Source organism: Phacochoerus africanus, chromosome 10, assembly GCF_016906955.1.
Source record: "Phacochoerus africanus isolate WHEZ1 chromosome 10, ROS_Pafr_v1, whole genome shotgun sequence".
In the NCBI taxonomy this organism is placed as follows: Eukaryota; Metazoa; Chordata; class Mammalia; order Artiodactyla; family Suidae; genus Phacochoerus; species Phacochoerus africanus.
In genome coordinates this window covers 67,688,199-67,713,146 of record NC_062553.1, presented here as the reverse complement: position 1 = coordinate 67,713,146, position 24,948 = coordinate 67,688,199, and the positions used below count along the sequence as shown (strand labels likewise).

General features: G+C 43.2%; 1 protein-coding gene across 2 annotated transcripts in view; it reads right to left on the bottom strand.

The window, feature by feature from the left end:
• The window catches only part of SLC4A4 (solute carrier family 4 member 4), a 342,726-nt gene extending 318,848 nt beyond the window's left edge, over nt 1–23,878 (bottom strand). For both annotated transcript variants that reach the window (XM_047798372.1, XM_047798373.1), the window contains exon 1: nt 23,779–23,878. The gene's annotated coding sequence lies outside the window, so the exon portion shown is untranslated. The remainder of the gene's footprint in view (nt 1–23,778) is intronic.
• Between the last annotated feature and the right edge of the window lie 1,070 nt (nt 23,879–24,948).

Below are 24,948 nucleotides of genomic sequence, written 5' to 3'. Positions count from 1 at the left end.
TTCAAGATTAACAGAGATGTTTCTTTGCCTTTTTTGACTACAAACACAGCATTCCCAGCTCAAGAACAAAGGAGTCTCTTGCGTTGGATTAATTTCCCTTAGCTTCTACCTGGGGAGTGGAAGGGAAGAGGCAGGAAAAGTGAAATCACAAACAACATGTTCTTTGGTGAGAAATAACCCGTAAGAAAATTTTTCCTGAAAAATTACTAACAGTCATTTTAACACATGCAATACATCGTCTACAAACTCAACTTGCTCAAAAACACTTCGACATTTCTTGCAATTGTCACTTTGAGTATACTGAAGTCATTCATTCTTTAGACAGCAAAGACATGAATGCCACAATTTCTCATTAAACCAGATAATGGGAGTTCCCGTCGTGGCGCAGCAGAAACGAATCCAACTAGGAACCATGAGGTTGCGGGTTCGATCCCTGGCCTTGCTCAGTAGGTTAAGGATCTGGCGTTGCTGTGAGCTGTGGTGTAGGTTGCAGACGTGGCTCAGATCTGATGTTGCTGTGGCTACAGTGTAGGCCAGCAGCTATAGCTCTGATTGGACCCCTAGTCTGGGAACCTCCACATGCCATGGGTGTTGCTCTAAGAAGCAGGAAAAAAAAAAAAAAAAAAAAAAACAGATAATGGCTACTCACTGGCTTAAAAAAAAAAAAAAAAGGATAACTGTGCCCTTGCTTACTATCAATATCCAGTCTGGAAACTCCAGAAGAAAGTTGAGAGAGATTCACATTATGTCAAACGTTTTTTTGGTCTTGGCAAAAGGATTACCCTAGATCTAAGTGCAGGCTTTCTGAGTACCATCTGGGATCCTCAAGACATGGTACAAATGACCTGGAAAACTGATCCAGACATACTAGAACCCAAATTAAGTTAGCTTGCTTTCCACACAACCATAAACAGGAAGGTGACTTCAAACAGAAGAGTTTAGATGATAATAATGAAAGCAAATACCACAATATGAAGGAAAACCATAACTGATAAATCATTAAATGAGATTGCAAGATTTTAGTACCAAAAAAAAGGAACCAAGTTTGCTTCCACACACTACAATGTAGCCCTTTCAATGTAATGTGATCAACAGGGTAATGACAGATTTTATTTCTAATAATCTTTTTTTAATTCTAGAGATAGAATTAGCCAATCATAAGATATCTATCCTCATAACCCTGATACAGCATATTCTTTAATTTCTCAAAAGGAAGGAGGCTTTCCAAAAATTTTGTAAGCCCAAATGAAAGAAGAGAAAAAACAGAATTCAAGTCTACTTTTTTCTACATAAAGGGAAAAAAAAAATGCTTTCATACAGCTATTAAAAATACAAAGTTTTTTTGGAAGACCATGAAGTGATTCATAAAAGAGAATTTGCAGTAACAAATTCTGGATCACTTTCCCACTTCCAGAGCCCCCTTCACCAGTGCAGAAAGATGGAAATTAAGTTTATTTACTAAATGATCTGATGTTAGCAACATTTTAAAGTTCATTTCACTGTCAGTAACCTTTGTTTAGTTTGTGTATGTGTATGAAATGATGGGAAAGCAAATCTAGTTTTAAAATCAACAGTGATTTGTTCCTGTAGGCAAACTTTCCTTTAAGGTTATGGAAGCACATCATAAAATTTACCCTCACCCATGGTTATAGATTTTTTTCAATTTTTTGATTCTGAATTAATAAGCTTAGAAATGTGAGTTCCCATCGTGGCTCAGTGGTTAACGAATCCGACTAGGAACCATGAGGTTGCGGGTTCGATCTCCGGCCTTGCTCAGCGGGTTAAGGATCCGGCGTTGCCGTGAGCTGTGGTGTAGGTCACAGATGCTGCTCGGATCCTGCATTGCTGTGGCTCTGGTGTAGGCCAGTGGCTACAGCTCCGATTAGACCCCTAGCCTGGGAACCTCCCATATGCCACAAGAGCCGCCCAAGAAATGGCAAAAAGACAAAAAAAAAGAAAAAAAGAAATATTCTATTTGGAAGGCCCATGTGTCTAGACACATTAAATCAAATGAAACTCTCTAAGAGACTTCACAATAGTGTCAATAACATAAACCATCAATTTTCATTTATTCAAGGGACGATTATAGCATTTGGAACACAGCCAACACTTCATTTCTTCTTGCCATCCAGCCTGCACTATCTTATCTTACTGGCAGGCATCACTCCAATAGTAATAAACTAACAATTATTAAGTCCTTACTATAAGACAGGCACTGCTGTCAATACACACTAGAGCATTTTCTTTGCTGCAAATACCCTATACAATCAGTACTATTTCTGCACTTATTTGACAGATGTACAGCACGGAGATGCTAACTGACTTCCCCAAGACCACGGTCATAAATGGCAAGGCAATATGACCATCCTGTCTTATGCCAGAGCCTGACTACTTAACCACTGCAAGGCTTGCCTCCAGTAGATAACAACCGCAGAGGTAATGAAACCCAAACCAATCAACAGAGTAAGAAACCACCTTCTCCTTTCTTTTATGCACATCATCAAAATGAAGGAGCATTTCATGGGTGAAATGGTTCCAACCTTTGATCATAATGAGATTCACAGATTAGCCAATGATTTAATCCCAGGTCCTCAATTAACTGAGAGTTACTGGTTTGATCATTCTTATCTTTGTAGGTATTTGTCAATTTAAGGACATATTTATCAAGCACTGTACTCAGCTCTTTGATTGTGGTGAAAAACACAGAACATAAAATTTTCCATCTTAGCCGTTTTTAAGTGTGCCGTTCAGCAGTGTTAAATACATTTGCATTGCTGTGTGATACATCTCCAGAACTTTCAGCTCTTGTCTTCATCGCTTCAGGCTGCTATGACAAAATATCACAGATGAGAAGCTAACAGCAGAAATGCATCGCTCACAATTCTGGAGGCTGGAAGTCCAAGATCAGGATGCCAGCACCATCAGGCGAGGGCTGTCTTCCAGGTTGCAGACTTCTCACTGTGTCCTCATATGACAGAGGGGCTAAGGGGCCCCTTCTTTTTTTTTTTATTTTTGTTTTTGTTTTGTGAGATCTTTTTAGGGCCAAACCCACAGCATATGGAAATTCCCAGAGTAGGTGTTGAATGGGAGCCATAGCTGCCAGCTACAGCCTCAGCCACAGCAACACGGGATCCAAGCTGCATCTGTGACCTACACCACAGCTCAGGGCAATAGTAGATTCTTCCTTACCCGACTGAGCGAGGCCAGGGATCGAACCTGTGTCCTCATGGACACTAGTTGGGTTCATCACTGCTGAGCCACAGTGGGAAGCCTCATGTGGGATCTCTTATTAAAGCATAAATCTTATTCACAAGGGCTCCATTCTCATAACCTAATAACTCCCAAAAGTCAAAGCTACTAAACTATCGCCTTTGAAAACTAAGATTTCAACATATGAATTTGGGTGGGAGGGACACTCAGACCACAGCAGCCCTAAACACTTTTGAGATCCATTTTCTTGTACCTTTTTTTTTTTTTTTTTTTAAAGCCATGCCCGCAGCATGCCAAATTTCCCAGAGCAGGGATCAAACTGGAACCACGGCTGTGACAACACTGGATCCTTAACTACTAGGCCACCAGGAATCCCTACTGCACCCTTTTATTCTTTATCAGTGACCTGTCTTTCTGAAGTTGAGCAAAATCTTAAAATCATAGAAGCCTTCTTTTTAGATAAGCATATATAAGACTCTGACATTATAAGCTAATGATTCTTAATCTCTTTGGGGGCCGTGAATCTTTTGAAAATCTGATGAAAACTGTGGATTCTGGCCTCAAAGTAAAATGCTATTTAAATAGTAATTTATTTTCATGAGCTTATTGAACCTCTGCCCCCACCAAAGGCCAACTGTGGACTCAAATAAAGAACCCTACTTTTGTGTATTATCTTTCACTAATTTTTATCGATTCTCTTTTTTTTACCCCCCTTTTGGCTACAGCATTCAGTGTGATGTGGGACCTCAGTTCCCAGACCAGGGATTGAACCCGGATCTTAGCAGTAAAAACACCAACTCCTAACCACCAGATCACCAAAGAACCCCCTATCGCTTCTCCTATATTGCAGTATTCCTTTAAATACCAAGCCTCCTCTAATGAGTTGTAATCAAGACCTTATTTGTAAAAATTCAAATAAACATGCTCTTATTTACAAAGTTTAAATTAACCTACAAATATTTGGGAAAACAACTACATTGCTTATGAAAGGAACCGCATAAAGCAAAGAACTCCCTTACTTCCCATACGTATCACACATCCTGTTTGAGCAGTTTCCCACAAAAATGCTATCAAAGCACTAGGGGTTCCCATCATGGTTCAGTGGTTAACGAACTAGTATCCAAGAGGACGCAGGTTCGATCCCTGGCCCCGCTCAGTGCGTTAAGGACCTGGCGCTACTGTGGCTGTGGTGTAGGCTGGCAGCTGTAGCTCCAAATTTGACCCCTAGCCTGGGAACTTCCAAACACCATGGGTGTGGCCCTAAAAAGAAAAAAAAAAGTAAGCTAAATTCCAAATGTACAACTGAAGCTGCCTTATGCTTACAGGCATATCTTCTTCAGATCCGACAGTAAAAAACCCCATGACTGGTTGTAGATAGGGCTAGACTTGATCACTACCTTTCCAAATTTAATGCACGGTAGTTAAATAATCATGCTCACTGGCTCTGATTGCTTCATTGCACTTTCTGATGTTTCTGATAACATAAAAACAGTAGATTTTTTACAGGCAATATCCTGGAGCTGACAGGCTCTCATTCCCTTGATTTGAGGAGAATATATGGCTAGACACTAATATTTTGTTCTGTTATTTGGAGGGGACTAAGTAAACATTCTTAGGGCCCATCAGTCTATTAGATATTAAATGTTATGAGTATGTCACCACTTAAGCAATACATGAATAGTTTAGATGCACTCTTCCAAAAACATATATACATACAAATTCTGTACACAATATCTGGGGGTTCTGAGGCCCCCTAAAGCTCAGCTATGGACTCCAGATGTCAAAATTAAGAACCTCTCCCTGCATTCAGTAGACAAATGTAAGTAGTCACTTCTAAGATTGCTAGGACTTCATCTCCTTGAAATGACATGCAGAATCTGCGCTGCCTTTAAAGGTGTTCATCACAGGCCAGAAACTCAGCGTTCATCAGAACCAACCACCACAGTGTTCTCTGCGTCATCAGGCGAGTTTCTCACAGCATAAAAGGTTTAGTTAACTGCTCTTGGAGTAAGGCCCTGGCTCTCTTCTGTGTCAAAGGCTGAGAACCTGAGGGATGGACAGCCTTCTGCGCCTGCCCCAGTGACCTCATGCTGCCTCTCTCCCCAGAGCTAATCAGGAGACATCCTGACGCTGGCAACACAAACAAGCCAGGAATTAGTCTGCCTAATGGAGGTATTATCGTCTGATGGGCCGTGGTCACCACCGGAAGCCATCTCTTCAGTGCTACTCACCTGCCTCCCCAAGGCTCTGCTCACCTCGCACCCTCCACTCAAGACCTCTCGCAAACTCTGTATCAAAAGGTCAGTTATGAAGCACCTAGAATTTTTCAATTAAAGGAATATAGTCTCTGGGTTCTGATACGGCCCAGACAGTGTTAACTTTTTTTTCTATTGTGGGTTCTGGCTCTTTTTCCCCCCAAATTGCTTTGATCTGATGTGCCCAAGTCCTAAGTTTAATAAAGAAAAAAAAATTCCATTAAAAAAAAAAAGACCTCTCTCAAACTTCTTTCAGATTTATGAACACCAGGGTCCAACTGTCCCCTTCATTCTACACTAAATTAGCCTTTTTGTATTCCTTCTTGTTCTCTGGGGGTTTTTTTTTGGGGGGGGTGTCTTTTGTCTTTTTTAGGGCCACACTTTTTTAGGCCACATGGAGGTTCCCAGGCTAGGGGTCCAATCGGAGCTGCAGCTGCCGGCCTACACCACAGCCACAGCAACTCAGGATCCGAGCCATGTCTGCGACCTACACCAGAGCTCTCGGCAACGCGGGACCCCTAACCCACTGAGCGAGGCCAGGGATCGAACCTGCAACCTCGTGGGATGACAGGTTTGTCAATCACTGAGCCACGACGGGAACTCCTGTTCTCAGGTTTTTAATGTAAGTTTGTCCTCTGTGTCAACGAGCTCAACTGTCCATAAAACCCGATTAAGTATATATATACACATATATTCATTATTCCTCAGACATTATTCCAAGGTTAGGCTGGAGTTACAAAAACTACTGTTTGAGAGATTCGTTAATGTGTTGGAACCATTTTCAGAATGTGACTTTTTTGCCACTTAAATTTGTTCTCCTCATTCCACTGGGTTTCCCAGATTTTGAAATTACCGGTTGAGATCATACTAATTTCAGAGACTAAACATACTTACTCTTCCATTTTTAAAAACTGTATTCCAAAATGATGAGCAGGCAGAAGTGAAGTGAAACAATGGTCGCCATGAGAAGAAAAAAAGTTTTCAAGGACTCAGCATCCTTGGTTACCTTGCCCATGACCCTGGGATTGGACATCATGACAGTACTTAAGAAGCTGGTCACCTTGGAAAGCTCAGAAACCTCTAAAAATAAACACCAACATTTCCAGACTCTGCCATAATGGTTTCCTGGTAAACAGAAAGTCAGGCTTGCTATTCTATCCCCACGTGGGGTTGTGGCAATTAATTATTCAACATTTGGAAAGTGCTTTGGAGATAAGAAGCTAAGTGCTAAAAATCGTCATCAATTTGCAGCAAACCTCACTTAAAGCGAACTCACCAGGTTTTACTGTTGGAAACTGAACCATCAAGAGACTGAATCTAAGTTTACGATTTCTTTGTCATCTTTTTGCCCATTTCATTTAGACCATTAGCCCAAAGAGCTGATGCCATGCAGGACCTTCCTTTCCTTCTGGTCAACCTTTGAGTGTCCTACGAGTAAAAAACTAGCCCTTAATTTTCAGAGAAGACGTAAATTCTAATAATGTGGTTTTGCTGCAATTCACAGGAGATGCTTATTATGTATCCTTCCTCTTCTGCCTTTTATTTAAGTAATATAACAGTGAATGTACTAAAGATTTCATGCATAAAATGTTGAGGGTAATTAAAATCTAGCTTAAAGTACTTCTTCTGTACTAGCGATCACTGAAGCAAAGATTGATTTACATGTTCATGCCTGCACTACATGTACAAATTTAGGTGAACAATCTAAGAACTGATTAACCTTGATTAATATCCTATATGAAAGTAATAAGTCATTCTATTTAAATAAAAAAGCTGCTTTTTGGTAGGCAATTTTTCCTTTTTATCTACAACATAATCTGCTTTTAATTTATTCATTTTAAAACTCAAAACAATGGCCCGAGATTGAGATTTTTTTTTCCACTAAAGTATAACTAAAGCCCACATAAAAAGCCACCTACATTCATGCTAAAAAGCAAAAAAAAAAAAAAAAGGGAAGCATGAAGCAGTTTTTAGACAGTCACTAGCAGGCTACGTTCTGCAAAGCCATCATATGATAATTGTGGTCAGTTTGGGATTAAACCCAGAAGAGTAGAAATCATTCTGACCAACACCCATTTTGGAAACAATAAATAATTTTGTCCAGAATATTATTTTTTACTTCATGTCCCTTACACAATGAAAGATCATACATACAAATGTCACAATTTCATGTTTTGAGAATTAAAAGCTGCACTGAACAATCTTGGCTATGAGACTTGTTTCCGTTATATCGAGCGCAACAACATTTCTGTAAAAAGAGGGTTTATGTATTTTAAGCCCCAAAATGTAGTTTTAAAAGTCATCTTGGAAAGGGCTCATTATGAGATGAGTTTTTACCACTTTAAACATTAATACCTTTTTCACATCCATTAGTCAGCCTCCAATCTTTTACCCACATTCACCCCTCCCAAATAGCCTCCCCACAAAAAAAAAAAAAAAAATTGGAAATGAAATCTTAACTGTGCTCAACATTCCTAATCTTAATAGGAAGAAAAATACTTTCTAGTTGCTAAAGTAAAATATTCTCCATGGGGCTCCTGGCTCACATAACAAAAGTAACTATGGAATTCTGCATGGAACCTACAGCACACCGCCCAACCCAAAACAAGGTTAATGCCAAAACAGCTAAGACAAAACTTCCACTGACTTGGCTTGATATTTACTATGTATTCCATATAATCTTCTTCTATGGCCAATGTATAATACATAGGTAGATAAATTATTTGTCATGGTTCACTCCTAATGGTCTCGTTTCTTTAAAAGAAATTAAGAACAGCTACAAGCAACTTAAAACTGGGGAAGAAAATGGATCCAAGGAAGGTCTTTTTTTAAAAAATACCTTCAGATGGACTGGGAGTCTGGGGTGAAGAGAGGCACACAACTGCAATTGGCGTGGATAAGCAATGAGGTCCTGCTGTACAGCACAGGGAACTGTATCCAGTCACTTGTGATGGAACATGATGGAGGACAATGTGAGGAAAAAGAATATAAATATCCGTGACTGGGTCATTTTGCTGTGCAGGAGAAACTTGCCAGAACACTGTAAATCAACTATAATGGAAAAAATAAAAATCATTACAAAAAATTCCTTCAAAGGAAGTATCATAGCATTTTTCCCTCTGTGCTGCTGGCTTCCTTAGGATATGCCAGTAACAGACTATTGGTGCAAAGAGAAGAAAAGGGCACGCTTTATGTTTTAAAGAAGTGTCCTGTAACATATATAATTAATTCCCCCTGCTTTAGTGCTAACAGGAGAAGCAGAGAAATCCTCAAAAATAAACGACTTACTACAACATAGTTGCCTGCGGGGAAGGGGAGCAGGGAAGTCATTTCAAATGAGATGTGTTCTATCCACAGGAGTAAGAAGGAGATAGAAACTGTCCAAAGGAATCACCCATATCTCCAAGGGGGTGAGAAATGAATTGGCAGAGACTGAGCCTCCCTGCGGACGTTGCTCTGAGTCAAAACCAAATTGCTAAAAGACTCCAGGTGATCAGCAGATACATTTACGGAATTTAAACACTGAAATATTGAAAAGAATGATTCTGAAATGTTTAGGACATGAACCAGTTTAATTAAATGGCAACGCTGTATTTATTGATCATGGTGTAACGTTGAGATCTGGAACCAGAGTCACAGGAAAGACCAAGACCAAGACTCTGAGGACCTTCTAGGGTGGACACTATCACCTGGCCATGAACTGCTTTATGCCACCACTCCCCAACTCAACAACAGGCGATGGGTCAATTCCCCATAAACTCACAAAGTCCTTACCTCAGTTACTTTGAGGGAGGCTAAAAACTAACAAACACACACCCTAACCAAAAAAAAAAAATTAAAAAAAAAATTAAAAACGTGACTACTACGAAAATGCAGAGGACATTACATTGTTTTTCTTATAGGGATATTGTCAGATTTTCCCTCTTGGAAAAAAAATTAGAAAAAATTAATAACAAGAGCACTAGCTTTCAAACTCATACTGTATTAAAAGAACCATATTATATGGGAAAGATAGAGCCAATAAAGTCAGGTATGAGCCTAATCTCTAACACCTAAATCATATTTAGCGCGGGCCTCAAAGTGTTCTAAGCATTTCACATGTATTAACTTACTTAAACTCTAGGAATTAAATGAGGTAGGCTCAGATGAAGAGCTCTAAGGACTGGGGGGCTACGCAGCACCCCCAGATCTCCCCTTCACAAAGGAGGTGCTTCCCCAGCAGGAGGGAGTGTTGGTAACTGACAACACTCAACTCAGTCTTGCCCCAGAAACTGTCTTAGCCAGAGAGCCCCCTGAGTCAAGGTCACAGCCCCTTCCAAGGGCAGCCCATGTCTCCTGACAACTCAGGTGGGGTAAAAGGCCCAGCTCCCTTACCTCAAGGTGAGGCAACTGGTAAGGGTCTCCTCGGCTCCAGAGCTCCCGAGGGGGTCAGCAGGGGTCCCCACAGCCATTGAATCCACTTCAATTCCTCCTTCTCTCCCAATGCAACTCCCTTCACTCCCTCACAGGGATTATACCTCAGCCCAAGCCCCAATAAACGTCCTGCCCAATCAGCACCCGCTTCCAGGGAACCCAACCTAAGACAGTCCTGGAGGCAGGACTCGAGCCCAGGCACTCTGGCTCCAGAGTCCAGACCCATAAAGAGCAGTGAAATCCTGAGAGTAATGCAGATGCAGAAAACAAAGTCAGAGGAGTTTCCACGGGCCTCAGTACCTGAACATGCAAAGGGATCTGGGTAGCAATAAGCAAAATCCGCCCCCTGACCCTGGACCTGAGCCACCTGCTCTCATCCTGGGGGCTGTCAGACATGCTCACCAAGCCTTTCATGCCTTTGACAGGGGCCTCTTCACTGAAGGTCAATGACACTTTAGAAGGCCACTCTTCCACCCAGGATGCACTCTCCGCGTCTCCTATGCTTGAAACCTTTCAGGCACCAAGGCACACAACCGCTGCCTCAGGCTCCAGCACCCTGGAGCCACACTGCTCCCTGCACCCTGGAGCAGCCCTCTCCTGACCCTTACTCCTCAGACCCTGCAGCACTGTCCAACAGCCTCTCCCCGGATGACCAAGCCCCCCCTCCCTAGTAGGGATGCGGACAGCACAGTGCCCCCCCATGCCTGCCCTGTCCCCACTCATCAAAGCCTCTGGTCAAAACTGCCTTTCTTCATATGTGTTCAACTCATGAGAAGAGACACCTCAGGAATCCTGGCCACCAAGTAAGGAAACAGCAAGCCCCTTAATCCCTGTTTAGACACAGCTAAGACACCTGCTTGACAACATAAAGGATAAGCCGAAGAATCTCTGAATTACAGCAACACAGACACACATCTCCAGCCCAGAGAGCATCACTGAATCGTATAATGACCAAGACAGAGGAACAGAGGGGAGATTATAGTCAATATTTTGTGAAGAAAGGAGATGAATGTGAACATTCATTTGGGAATGAGAGACATCGGAAACACATTTTAAGACAATTTTCATCTGGACACTTCCTTCAATAAGCTCCAGCTATCAGAAAATTCAATTAAAGCGAATACTTCATACTCTAATGACAGTAGATAAATAGACCATTCCTGCAATTTAGGCAGAGTCACAATTTCCCAGAAACAGGCTCCTCGAAATATTATGTCCCCATCCCTGATTCCACAGACTGCAATTCTTGGTACCCACTGCCCATGTTTCAGGCATTCACAGCATCCTGTCACTGCTCCCCAAGTTGTCCAGGTCTTAGCAGATCCCACGTCCTGAACACCCACCTTAGACATGAATCCCTCACTGTCTCTATAGGCCTGAGAAGTTACTCCATTGGCTCCAGATTCAAGCAGCCACATTCAAGCCTGGGCCACATACTCAAGCTTGCTTTTTTTTTTTTACCACTTCTCTGGTACATAAAGGACACTGAGTTATCCAAGGCCACATACTAGAGTCCTTCCATCATGGAAGCTAAAAGTTGCAGGTCAAACGGGAAGATGTGGGCCCTGGACTTCCCACGCTCTCTATTTAATTTGTGATCTTAACATTACATCTAAGTTATCCAAGATGATGATTTTTAAACCTTCAAAATAAATTCCATTTAGTTGGGAGAGCAAACGATTTCAGAGTAATGGAATTATCCCAAATGAACCCTGAACCAAAAGTGTTGGTTTTAATTCAGAAACATCCAATTTCATTTTATCAGCAGCAAGGTGTGGACTTGATTTTGAGAAATTTTACAAGGCATGTTAAATGATTTGATCATTTTATAGCCTCAAGTGTAACAATGCACTTATATACTAGTGCTTTCTGGTCAAGGTCAAGAGCGGAGATAAGACCTGCTGGGGCTGGTAAACTTTATAGGAAATGCCACGCGAGGTCAGACCCACAATCCCCTAGACCAACCTTCAGTGACATCTGACAGTGACAGCAAAGAGCAAGAAATAATTCTACAAAATGACAGGAGACTTGAACAAAGTGCTGTAAGAGAGTTCTGGATCAAGACAGAATAGCATCCAAAAGAGGTCTATTTACCAAACATTCCATAGTCTCTCTTAAATTCTGTGAATACTTAATCTACCTAAAGAATTGCTCTGGGCCTCTTGAAAAGTCGGTTTCTCCTCCTGGGGTGAAAAAGCTGTCCCCAGAAATACATAAATGTAAATTCTATTGTTTATCTTAAACCTGCTTCTCTCCGTTGTAAGTGGTCCTCCAGGACCTGGTGTTCTTGGACTTGGGGCAAAAGTATTCATGATGTTGCTTAGGCTTGGACTCAGATTTACGTGAGGCTTTCATACTTCATTGTTCAAAACTACAGCAGTCGCATCGATTTCTGTCCTCTTAAAGACACTTCTCTAGTCTCATGATAAACAGTGCATTTCTCCAGACTGTTCTCACTTAGGTCTGTCTTGAGGTACAAGACCAAACCTTCGCGGGAGCTATGCAGGTAAGACTCATAGGTTCAGACACATGGATGAACGCAGACATTCAGCATTAAAAGACCTCTCTTAAGAGGTCATAACTAAACCCAAATATGTGTTCAATGTAATATTTATCAATGCACCAAACAGTGAGAACTATTGAGATTTTACTGGAAATGGTATCATGTACATACGAGTAAAACAATCTGTTCTAAAATATCTCAATATATTGTGTATTCACAATATAAGGCACAGATATTAGAAGGCAAGTAATATAAACCTAACACACACACACATATATACATAATATATATATGTTGCAAAGATATCCTCTCACCTTTACATAAAGCCCAGTATTACCACAGTGCCCTAACACTAGTACCATAAAAGGAGGTCCCGTCATGGCTCAGCAGTTAGCGAACCCGATTAGCATCCATGAGGACACAGGTTCCATCCCTGGCCTCGCTCAGTAGGTTAAGAATCCAGTGTTGCCATGAGCTGTGGTGTAGGTCGCAGATGCAGCTCAGATCCCACGTTGCTGTGGCGGTGGTATAGGCTGGCAGCTGCAGCTCTGATTGGACCCCTAGCCTGGGAATCTCCATATGCCATGGGTACAGCCTTAAAAGGACAAAAAGATCAAAAAAAAAAAAAAAACCCACTAGTACCATAAAGGAGTTCTACTATCCCTCACTTATTTTTGTGTTACATCTTCCAAAGATTTCATGAGAACAACATCTGGGTTTAAAATTCCTAGTGTTTAACATGATCAACATAAAAGAATGATTACAGTGAGGCAAACACCAAATGCCCAGATGCAAAGATTTAAGAAAAGGAGTAACTCCCCACCCACTCACCCCCCCCCCACGCCACCCCCCATGCTCACCACAGGGGGTACCTGTTCAGGTTTTGTCAAATGAAACCCAGAAAGTACTAGATGTGCCTAATTTTGCCTTTTTGACAACACCTACTCTATACTCTTCAGAGAGGGCACAAAAATTACAATTCCTCCTAATCTTTTTTTAGGTAAATGCCTCTTTAGAAATCTTAAAAGCAGTGCTCATCACAAGAAGCTGGGTGAAAACTATGTAAAAGCTGAACTATGTTTTTCTAACTTCCCGTGAGCCTACAATTATTTCAAAATAAAAGGCTTTTTTTTTTTAAGTGCTAACAATTCATTTCTGATCTCAAAAAATTAGTAAATAAAATTGTGTCCAGTGCAGATAACAGATACAAGAGAGTCCTATCTAAATAGAAAGGTTAGGTAATTTTTCCAAGGAATTCTAAAACATCACAAACTCTAATAAAAAAGTTTCATCCCCTAAGTTACTGGATTCCAAGCTTCATGACAACAGATTTCACAAGAAGTATTCAAAAGACCTACCAGCAAAGATCAGAGCTACAACAGTGAAGGGCTTGCTCTAGAAGAAACAGACTTTAGATTACACTGAGTGTAATGACTGGGCATCTCTGATTGGTCTGTCCAGATTTTTTAAGTAGCTAATTATCATTTCACTAAATAAGTATTTTCCCTACACCAGCCACTGTGAGGCCACAACAGACCCTGACACAATTCTTACAGTGAGGAAGCAGAAAGCAAAGAAAGACAACAAGAGTACATACGAAACAAAAACAGGGCAGAGCAGTAAGCAATAAAGTGATTGATCAATTAGAGGGTTCAAGTCACTGCAGAAGGTTAAGGCAGTAAAAAGTGTGAGTGCTTGAATTACATTTTTTTCTGACGTTTCTGGACGGGTGTTTTAGTTTCATCTCTTAATGTCTTTTTCCAGGAAAATGATCTGATCTCATTTATGCAAATCTTTTGGGACACTTCCTATCCGCCTTCTCTCTTTAGCCCTGGCAAAGGAGTTCAACTCGGAAAAGTGCAAACGTGTGAGCTGTATGCTTCTGCTTCATTTGCTAATGCTCAGCAATTTTCCAGAGGTGATTGTAATCAGTACGTTAGCCATCTCCTACCACGAGGCCCCACTCTGCTAACATCATGAGCGTTCATCTCACATTCCTAAGGACGTGGTCTGGAGAGGTCAAAAGAAGGAAGGATTTCTGAAGCAGTGCTACCCTGACGTCTTTGCTGCAGCTGCAACCAACACGCAGCACGCAGCACGCGAGAGGGGGGCTTCCAGGAGGGCAGCCACCGACACTCAAGGACTCAGGCAAACCTACAAGTGTGCTGACCTAACTGGGTCCTTACTCAGAACAAACATGTTTCACAAACGACACTTTCAGAACTTCATTCATGATCGTTCCGGGTAGCAGGTGCCAAAGCCTGGTTTCTGTTAAAGACATTAGGGATCTTCCCATCGGGCCAGAGTGACAACAGATTTCCAGGCTGAAGAGCAGGATTTCAATGGAAGAGCAAATCCACTCCAGCTCTCAGGGGATCTCAGTTTAGATACTATTGCTGTCACGAGCCTATTCTTTAAACAGTTGCTCTCCCCTAGATCCACCGCGCCACTTTTTGCTAAAGTCACGTGGTGCTGAGTGGACACCAAACAGAAAAGCCTTGCTTCCAGCACAGAACACAGCAATGACCAGACATGCCTGGGTACCTTTGTTTTTAAAGGACCCACTTTAACTTCTCACAGGAATGAAATCACCCAGAACAGAAGATGAGGTTTTCTGAAATTCACTATTTTTAAAACGGTAGTTTAACAAGGCTCACCATAATTACCCTTTGTATTTATTTCAAATTTTCCATAGCATTATGTCTGTAACAGAAAACAAAAGCTGTCTACTATTCCAGATGATTCCATTTTTCCATTAAGTCACACTAAAGCAGCCACATTCAGGTCAAGCACATAGGACAGATGCTACCTAAAAGGTAAACGTCCTAGTAAAATGTACAGTGACATCAGTTATTCTGAAGCAATATGTGTTACATGCTCAGTAGTCTGTACATTTAAGTTACACTTAAATGATAAAAGCCAACCAACCAACGCTACCACCACCGGCTCTCAAAAGAAAAGGAAAAAACTCAACTATAAAGGGAAAAAAAAGGGAAAGAAAATCAGTCTTGGGGTAAGAAAATCTAATTAGATTTCCACATCAAAATCCAAGTTCCTTCGGCTGCAGGCCTGATTTTGCAAAGGGACACTTATTATTGTTTATCATGTAATTCTCCAATACAAAAAGCATACGAATTTTAAATCTATTTCATTTAAATGCAAATATGTGGCATAAACTCCTTTTCAGATGAAGAAGAGGGTCAGAAAACCAAACCAACAGTTGAGTCAGACCTTTCAAAATGCTTATAGTTATAGGCTGCAAGGTTGCTTCTGATTTTATAATCAACACATCGAAGAACCACCTCATCCATACTAAGCTGAGAGGGCCCCCTGGAAGCTCCAGTTTGCAGCTAGTATTCACCCTTAAATATTCCATTTTTCATGAAACATGGTTTCCAAGGTATCAGCACTGGAGAAACCACTACGGTATTTTAAATCTGGAAATTGTTGGCCAGCATTCTAATTATAGAAGCTAAAAATATTCAGCGTGGAAGCTTTGGGGGCTCACTCGTGGGGTGAAGAGCTCCATGATCATTTTCAAGGGTTCTCCAGGTCCTGCGTGTGTTACTTGGGGGCATATGTTTGATATGCGCTATAGAGTGAAATGGGTGATCTCAAATTGCTGGCTATTATACTCAGCTTTTTTTTTTTTTTTTTGGCCCTTTTAGGGCTGCACCTGCGGCATATGGAAGTTCCCAGGCAAGAGGTCAAATCGGAGCTGCAGCTGCTGGCCTACAGCACAGTCACAGCAACTCAGGATTCAAGCCATGTCTGACCTACACCACAGCTCATGGCAACGCCGGATCCTTAACCCACCAAGCGAAGCCAGGGATCGAACCCACATCCTCATGCATACTAGTCAGGTTTGTAAGCCACTGAACCACAACGGGAGCTTCCTAGACTCAATTTTTCAAGCTGATGTTTAAGAAATTCTGTTCCCAACTCAGCTTTGGCAATAAAGAGTAAAAGTCCTACAGAAAAAATGTAAAACACAGTTTGAAACATGCAACTCAAGAAAGATGCTAAAGTGTGTTGTTCATTCATTTGGCAAACATCTATCAATGTGTCAAGAACTGCTCTCAATGTTGGCACAATTCAACTCAAGACCAAGATATGTTGGAGAATGCAACAACAATACTAAAACTAAGATACGAATGGCCATTTACAGTTCTGAACAGGGGTTTATAAGTGCCACCTCGCCTGTCACCTACAATACCTCTAATGGATTAGGTTTTACAGCCATTGTAATAATGAAAAAAAGAAAAAAGATTTAGATGATTTTCTAAATTCTCCAAATCAAATAACTCACAAATAAGGGAGCTGAGTCTCCAATTCAGATCTTCCAAGTGCATATTTCCATCAATCCACGGTCAATATCACATTACAAGACGTTCTATTTTTTTAATTTTATTTTATTTTATTTTTGTCTTTTTGCCATTTCTTGGGCCGCTCTTGTGGCATATGGGAGGTTCCCAGGCTAGGGGTCAAATTGGAGCTGTAGCTGCCTGCCTACTCCAGAGCCACAGCAACGCAGGATCCGAGCCACATCTGCAACCTACACCACAGCTCATGGCAACGCCGGATCATTAACCCACTGAGCAAGGGCAGGGATCGAACCTGCAACCTCATGGTTCCTAGTTGGATTCGTTAACCACTGCGCCACAACGGGAACTCCCAAGACGTTCTATCTTATAGAAAGCACAGAGGACATGTTCTGTGTGATTTCCAATGTTGTGTTAAAGTTGTTTTTTTTTAAGGACACAGTTTTACAGATCCAGATTATGGTGTTTACAAGTTCAAATGTTCCTAATCTCTTCACTCATTTATTTTACTTACTGTATAGAAACGCCAGTAAATGAGTAGGCCTCGTTAGCTTAGCTTTTTGAAATAAATACAGTAAGATTATTCCCCAACTTTCTTACTTGGGACAACATGCTGGACAGAAACTCCATGAGAAAAAACCCTGACTGAACCAGCACTGCACAAAAGAAAAACAAAAGCCAGTCAACATTATAAAAAGGTACCCTGGGAGGGAGTTCCCATTGTGGCTTGGTGATTAATGAACCCGCCTAGTATCCATGAGGACGGGGTTTGATCCCTGGCCTTGGTCAGTGGGTTAAGAATCCAGCGCTGTCGTGAGCTGTGGTGTAGGTGGAAGATGGGGCTCGGATCCCGAGTTGCTGTGGCTGTGGTGTAGGCCAGTAGCTACTGCTCCGATTAGACCCCTAGCCTGGGAACCTCCATATGCCCTGGGTGCAGCCATAAAAAGACAAAAGACAAAAAAAAAAATAGGTATTCTGGGAAATGCAATTTAAAACCACAATGTGATAGATACCACTGATACATCCACTAGTATGCCTAAAATTAAAAAGAGATAACACCGGAGTTCCCGTCGTGGCGCAGTGGTTAACGAATCCGACTAGGAACCATGAGGTTGCGGGTTCGGTCCCTGCCCTTGTTCAGTGGGTTAACAATCCGGCGTTGCCATGGGCTGTGGTGTAGGTTGCAGACGCGGCTCGGATCCCGCGTTGCTGTGGCTCTGGAGTAGGCCGGTGGCTACAGCTCCGATTCGACCCCTAGCCTGGGAACCTCCATATGCCGCGGGAGCGGCCCAAGAAATGGCAACAACAACAACAACAAAAAAGAAAAAGACAAAAAGAGATAACACCAGCTGTAGGTAAGGATGTGGAGTAGCCCATCTCATAAGATGCTGCTAAGATGCTGGTACCACTACAGAAGGAAGGCACTACCTGCTAAGACTAGCCAAGCAATTCAACCCACAACACACACATCCCAAATCCCCACAATGTCCCAAAGGATGATTAGAGCAGCACTTTTCAAAATAACCAAAAACTCAGAAAAAAACTCAAATGTCCATCGAGAGTGAAAAAGAGGAGTTCCTGCAGTGGTGCAGTGGGTTGGGCATCTGACTGCAGCGGCTCAGGTCTCCATGGAGATGCAGGTTGAATCCTCAGCCTGGCACATTGAGTTAAAAGCACCAGCGTTGCTGCAGCTGCGGCGGATCCAATCCCTGGCCCAGGAACGTCCATACGCTATGGGTGCAGCCATAAAATTTTAAAAAAGAAAAAAAAAAACAGTGAAATAAATAAATTGTGTTATTCTCACAGAGTGGAATGCGATAGCGCCATGAGAACAAACCACTGCTGCACACAAAATACACATGAAGCTCAGAAACATAACACTGATCAAAAGCAGTCAGGCACAGGGACACACGACTGGCAGAAAGTTCGATAACAGGTAAAAGTAACCTACAGTCCCAGAAGCCTGGGGCAGATACACTGGGCAGGGAGGGAAGAGGGGGCTCCTAGCTGCTGACAATGACATCCTAGCCTCGGTGCTGAGTCAGTGCTCTTAGGTAAATCACTGAGCTGTTTACTTATCACTGAATGACATGCGCACTTTTCTATACACAAGCTGGATTTCAATAAAAACTTAGGCAGGAAGAAGAGAAAGAGAAGAAAGGAAGAAAGGAGAAAGGGAGAGGGGGAAGGGAATGTGAGAAGTGAAGCTATCACGGCAGGCAGAGTCCTCAGCCAGCACGCTTTCTTTAACTCTTTTTTTTTTTTTTCTCTTCCATTTTCAGCCACCTGGAAGCATATGGACTTCCCTGGGCCAGGGAGTAGATTTGAGCTGCAGTCACGACCTAAGCCATTGCTGTGGCAACACCAGATCCTTAACCCACTGTGCTGGGCCAGGATCGAACCAAGCGCTCCCAGGACACCAGTGGTCCCATTGCACCACAGCAGGCACTCCAGATTCTTACATCTGCTTTCAGTACTTATTCAAGCTCTTCCTCTGCTACCAAGCTGTTCTCCAGCACTTTTCAAGGTCACCCACGTAGCCAATATCAGGCCATTTCTATCTTCTAATGTGTAATTTTCTCTTTGCTGTAGGATTAGAAATGTTATCAGCCACATTACAACTGAATGTGAATTTAAGAGTAAACAGATTGAGGTCTCCTATGAGTAAAGTGAATCCTCTTTAACGTATGTCTTTTTTTTTTTTAACCCTCTATTTTGCCTGCTCATAAGCTGTTTTGCTGAAGAACATGCCAAATACAGGAGTTTCAAATAGATGGAGTTGTTACTGGGCCCTATCAGTGAATACCAGGTTTCCAGGCCATAGCAAAATTAACAAATAAAATTCCAGATCCCACAAGTTTACTGATTTGTAAATAGTTTAAAGAATATCACCCAGTGAAGACATTCATAAAAAAGAAAAGAAACCTGCTAACTTTTTATCCAAGACATTATGAACACCTCTTCTAACTGTGTCATTCACAGAACATCTGATCCATTTTTGAAAAAATTCCTTTCTCATTCTGTATTTTTATCAATTTTTATTAATTTTTAATTTAATTTATTATTTTTTTAATTTTTAAATCCTCCCCCCAAAAAAGGATACTACTTGTTTTATTTAAAACTTCTTTAAGGTTTCTAAAACAGAAATACCCTTTACTAATACACAAAATTTAAAAAAAAAAAAAAAGCCTGAAATACTAGCTGGTGGTTCTTTATTTCCTTTTACCTCCTAATTTCATGGAACTTCTTTCTCCTTTCATTCTGCATGAAAAACAAAAGTTTGCTGTCAAGACAGTCACACACAACCTGAAAACATCGCCCGCAGGCACCGCAGGACCTGAAATAAAGAGGCAGGTGGGTGCCACCACTGAACAGAATTACCAACAGGGAACGGAAGCTCTCACTTTACACCAGGATCAACATTTATCTGCTTTAGTATCTTAAAAGCTGTGACTGAAACATTCGTTTATGTGATGACAGTCATTCAACAAACAGGTATCACTAGTTCAAAGATGAAATGTTCGGTCCCACTTCCACCAATAGTTTTCCGCTGAGGTTAAGAAAAGCTGGCAAAGTTCTGTGTCTTATAGTCTCCTCATCTTTTCAACAAGCTTAATCATCCCTTACATCTACTTAATCTGTAGGAAAGAAGAAAAAGATGATGTTTCAGCTTCTGAAAATAACTACAGATGCACAAGCTTTCACTATGACTAGTTCTACCACTATCTTTTCAAACACATAACTAGATCCAAAAGCAAATAAGGCATTATCATTGAGGGATACAATTATGAACATCATGAAGAAGATCGGAAGAAAAATTTTCCTCTCTCCTCTGCCAAGTGAGTAAATCCATCACCACTCATAGCTGGCTGACTTTTTTGATGCTGTGTTTGAAATGCCATTGCATTGCTGAGACTTGAGAAATGCAATAAATGTCATTGCCAAAAAATCATTACGATGGTCATAAATATGGATTCAGATAAAATAAAATCAGCTACGTGTACAAATGAGTAGTATTTGTGCATGCATGCACTGCCTGTGTATGAATGTGCATCAGACAGAAGAACTGAGTGAAAGGATTTGTTACAAGAATCCACCTCCACTGCTGGAAAAGTAAGTGTGTACACTACAAGGGATATAAAATATCTTCATAATAGGACAGGAGCATATTTTCTATTTGTGATATAGACATATCAAACGCTTATCTACTGGAAGAACAGCCAAAATGTATGTGGACTACAACTTTAGCCCTGACCCCACATGATAGAAGCATTATTCTTCCTCTCCCTTAAAATCCTGTATTATGCAAAAAATTCCTCAAAGTAGCAAGATCTATTTTGCAAAGTCTTACTAACTTCCTAGATGTTCCCAAACTTTGCATTTTCCTCAACAGATCCCCCAACAGGGCTGTATTTCATAAATCACAGGCTGGCCTCAGAAACTGCAGCAATAGTGAGACCTGAGAGATGTGTTTGGTTGATAGCTTCCTTTGTCCCGTCAAATCATGTACCCTGATACTTTGCCTTTAGCAATCAAGGCAAAGCTCCTTAGAAACTTCCATTCAGCATTAGATTTTTCTATTCTCAGCTTGTTCTTTCCACTCCCAAACTTTACGTCTAAGGACTCCAGTCTCAGATTTCATTCACATGAAAAACGAACACAAAAAAGCAACAAGAAACAAGCAGATGGTGTGTATTGCCACAATTAAGTAGCAGTGAATTCTCACAGGACCCATCAGTAGTCCTCGTGGACTGCAGCGCCCTCAGAGGCAGCCAGAGAAACCTGATTATCTACATGATTCACCAACTAACGTGTATTTCCTTTCCTTAAGTGTTGTGTTTTTCGTTAAGCTGTAAGCGCTGGCCAGACTATCTCCCTTCTCAGTTATCAGAACAAGGCATCAGAACCTCAAAATTATACTTGCCAGAGCTCAATGAAAAATGAAATTACCACCAGAGCATGCTGGAAGCTGTCCCAAAAGTTACCCTATTTCAATCATATGTTTTTTCTCTAAAAACAATTCCCTATATTGCTTTCGCACATTGCTGTAAACCCAAAATATATTCTTATCATTTAAAAGACTAAAATGATAACAGTAACATTCAAACATTTAAAGTTTTTTTATGTTAACAAAATGAACTAAAAGAAATACATCACTATAAACAGAGTACAACATTCTGGCAATCTCATTCACTGGAGTGCTCTCTCTAGGTTAGTAAGGCTCCAGAATGACCCTGAAACATTAAATGACACCCAAAACCTAATTTTGAAAAGACCTTCATACAAAATGCTGGGAGTTTCTTAGTTTTCTGTTTCCTCAAAGGTAGATATTGGAACTACCAAAATATCCCATCTTATCCCTCCCACCACCACCCCCACTCTGAAAAATGCCCTGTGCCTCAACAGTTCATAGGAGTGCTACTGTCCACTCTTTGTCCATATATGTGGGAGCTTTCTGTCATCTAACCAGAGACTCTGGGATAAAGTTAAAACTATTCAATTTGAAGATGTAGTAGAAAGAGAGCAGAATCCTATCACTACATTTTACTTTAAACTGAAAGTAAAAGTTTTTTTCTCAGTTGTTAAAGCTATAGAAAAAGCAGACATGCTTCCTTTGATTGAACTTATACTAATAACTCTCTAAGTGCCATAATGACCATGAAGATTACTGAAATGCTAATGTGATAGTTACAAGGAAGAGAGTTAAGTCAGAAATCTTTTCAAAAGACATTACATTGGCCATGAGAAGCTACTGAATACTGACTGCTCTAACTGCTTGAAGAATCTAATCAAATCAAAATGAAAAAATAAGACCTAATGAGCGACGTACACTTTAAATCAGGTATTATTCTAACTCGGAAGTCGGAGGTACAAGAAAAAGGGAATCTGGTGTAATGCAGTGTCTCTTACGAAAGGAATTGTTCAAGGATTGAGACAATGTGTGTCTGGCACAGCGCAGTGTTCCTGATTTCCCATTAGGAGCAACTTTCTCCAGCACGGAGGTGAAACTCAGGGAAGATAAACCAAAGTCCTTAACTGCTCTGCTTTGTCAAACCCGGAAAGAGCTTGCTCTGGGCCAATTCTGCTTAAGAAGGTAAGACCTGGAGAAGGGATGAGGGGTGGGGAGGAAAAACACCCAAGTTTTATCAGGAATCTTTTTAAAAAACGATTTGCAATGGTAGAACAGAGGTAGAATGGCTCCCTTCACCATCTTTCTTGTCAGGTTCAGGGGGGTGTTGTTGTTGCTGTTCTTTTGTTCTTTAATAACTTTTGTCTTTGTGGTGCTTGCTGCAGTTTGCTGATGTAGTTCCCATCTCCTGCCTTCCTCTGGTGAGACTCTTATTAACGGACTGGCAAAGGCTGGGCAAAATGCACTTAAGAAAAAAGAAATCACCTCTTCTTGCCAAGACGCACATGCTGCCCAGTACCTGAGGAAGAGTTCCACTGTCGCTGGCCAAGAGAAATCCCAGTTTAACCTATGCTTCCCCTTTCCAAATCCATTGCAAATAATTGTCTGTGTGCCACTCGCAGAGAATCTGCCTGACTCACCCCCAGCTTTCGGCGTGCCAGCGAGAGATGTGAATGCTCCAGATCTGGCAGTGAAGTGGGGGCCGCGGTCTTGGTGGCACTGAAAGTCCCCCCTTCCCCCAGCCTCCCCAGCTCGTGGGTTTAGGGATGTTTCCCTCTCAAGCAGGTGCCCAGCCACACTGGGGCCACCCAGGCTCACAGGAACACACGTGTCACTGCGCCGGAGCCCAGCCCGCGGGGTGCAGTGGCCCCACAGTCCAGGCAGCAACGCCGGGTCACGCGCTGGGGGCAGTGGGAGAAACAGGACCACCCGAACGCCTCCTCGAAACGCTTAATAGGAGGGGGGGGAAAAAAAGTTCTTTTCCGCGGAATCAGCTTTCACACTCCGCCGGCGTCCAGCCCCGGGGATGCCCGGCCGGCAACTGACCTCTCCCGCCCGGCGCGCGCCGAGGCCGCTCGCGCCCCCTCCGGGACCTGCTCCGGGCCCGCCGCCCGGAGGCGAGGGGCTCGGCCGACCCTCCCTCCGCTGCCCTGGCCGGGCGCTCACCTCCTCGGATCGGGCTTCCGGCGCTCCTCCAGTTTGGCGGCTGAGTGTGGGGCCGCCGCCGCCGCCACCGCCTTAGCTGCCGCCACTGCCGCCGCCGCCGCCGCCGAAGCGCTGCCCGGCGCGCCGCCGGGGCTGGAAGCTGGGGGCCCGCGGGATCCCCGGAGGCGCGGGCCCGGGGCGCGGCGGGGCCGAGCCGCGGGAAGTTGTCGGCGCGGGGCGCGGAGCGAACGGGGCGCGAGCCACTAGCGCCCAAGTAGTCACAACTTTGCCGCCCCGGGGGCCGCGCGCTCCGGGAGGGCGGCAAGGACCGAGCGAGGGCGCGGGGGCGGGGGGGCTCTTCGGAGCCGGCGGGACTGGAACCTGAACTGCCGGGGAGAAAGGGGCGAAGGAGGCGCGGGGGGGCGGTGTCTACGGGGCCCGCGTGGCGGCGGCTAGGGAGTGGGTGAGAGCGCGGCGTCTACTCTACTTGGCCTTCTGCAGCCCCTGCATATTTCTGGGGATCACCGGTGTTTCTGCCAGAAACTAGCACTGCAGCGGCGGTGCCCGGCCCGGACGCCCCTCGGGAGCGAGCCTGGGGAGGGGGGGTCGGGGACGGCGGCCGTGGCGCAGGCTGTGCCACGAGCGCGAGCCCGCGATCCATATTTAAAGCCGCCACTGGCCTCGGCCGGCCCCCTGCCCTGCCCTCGCTCGCGCCCGCCCGCGCGGCCCCCACCTCTCCCGGCCGCCGCTCGGCGTCAGCCGCCGGGGCAGTGGCGGCGGCGGGGAGGGGCCTCGGGCCGCACCGCCTCCGCCGGGGGCTCGGGCTCCGCGCGCCCGGCCCGCCTGGAGTTGGCTAGGGACCCAGCTCCCGACCGGCCGCCTGCGCCCTCCGGGGTTCCCTCTCTCTCAGGCTCTGAGCCGGTAGCCAGGTCCAGCCTTTTGTCCTATTCACAAGAGTTCCTGGCTGAGGAGAGCGTATTCTCTCTTGAAGAACTAAAGTTGCTGGCGTTTCCCAGCCCAGATCCCGCTGGACGCTACTTTATCAAACTTGAGGAATATAGGTAGAAGGAGGGCTGGCAGGCGAATTAAGTCATTGTTCACCTTTATTTAGCAAAGGATGTTTGAGGAGAGCACGGCTTTCAACCTTGTCCTTTGCTTCTGTCACTGATGACTTCTGTCTTCCTCAAGCAG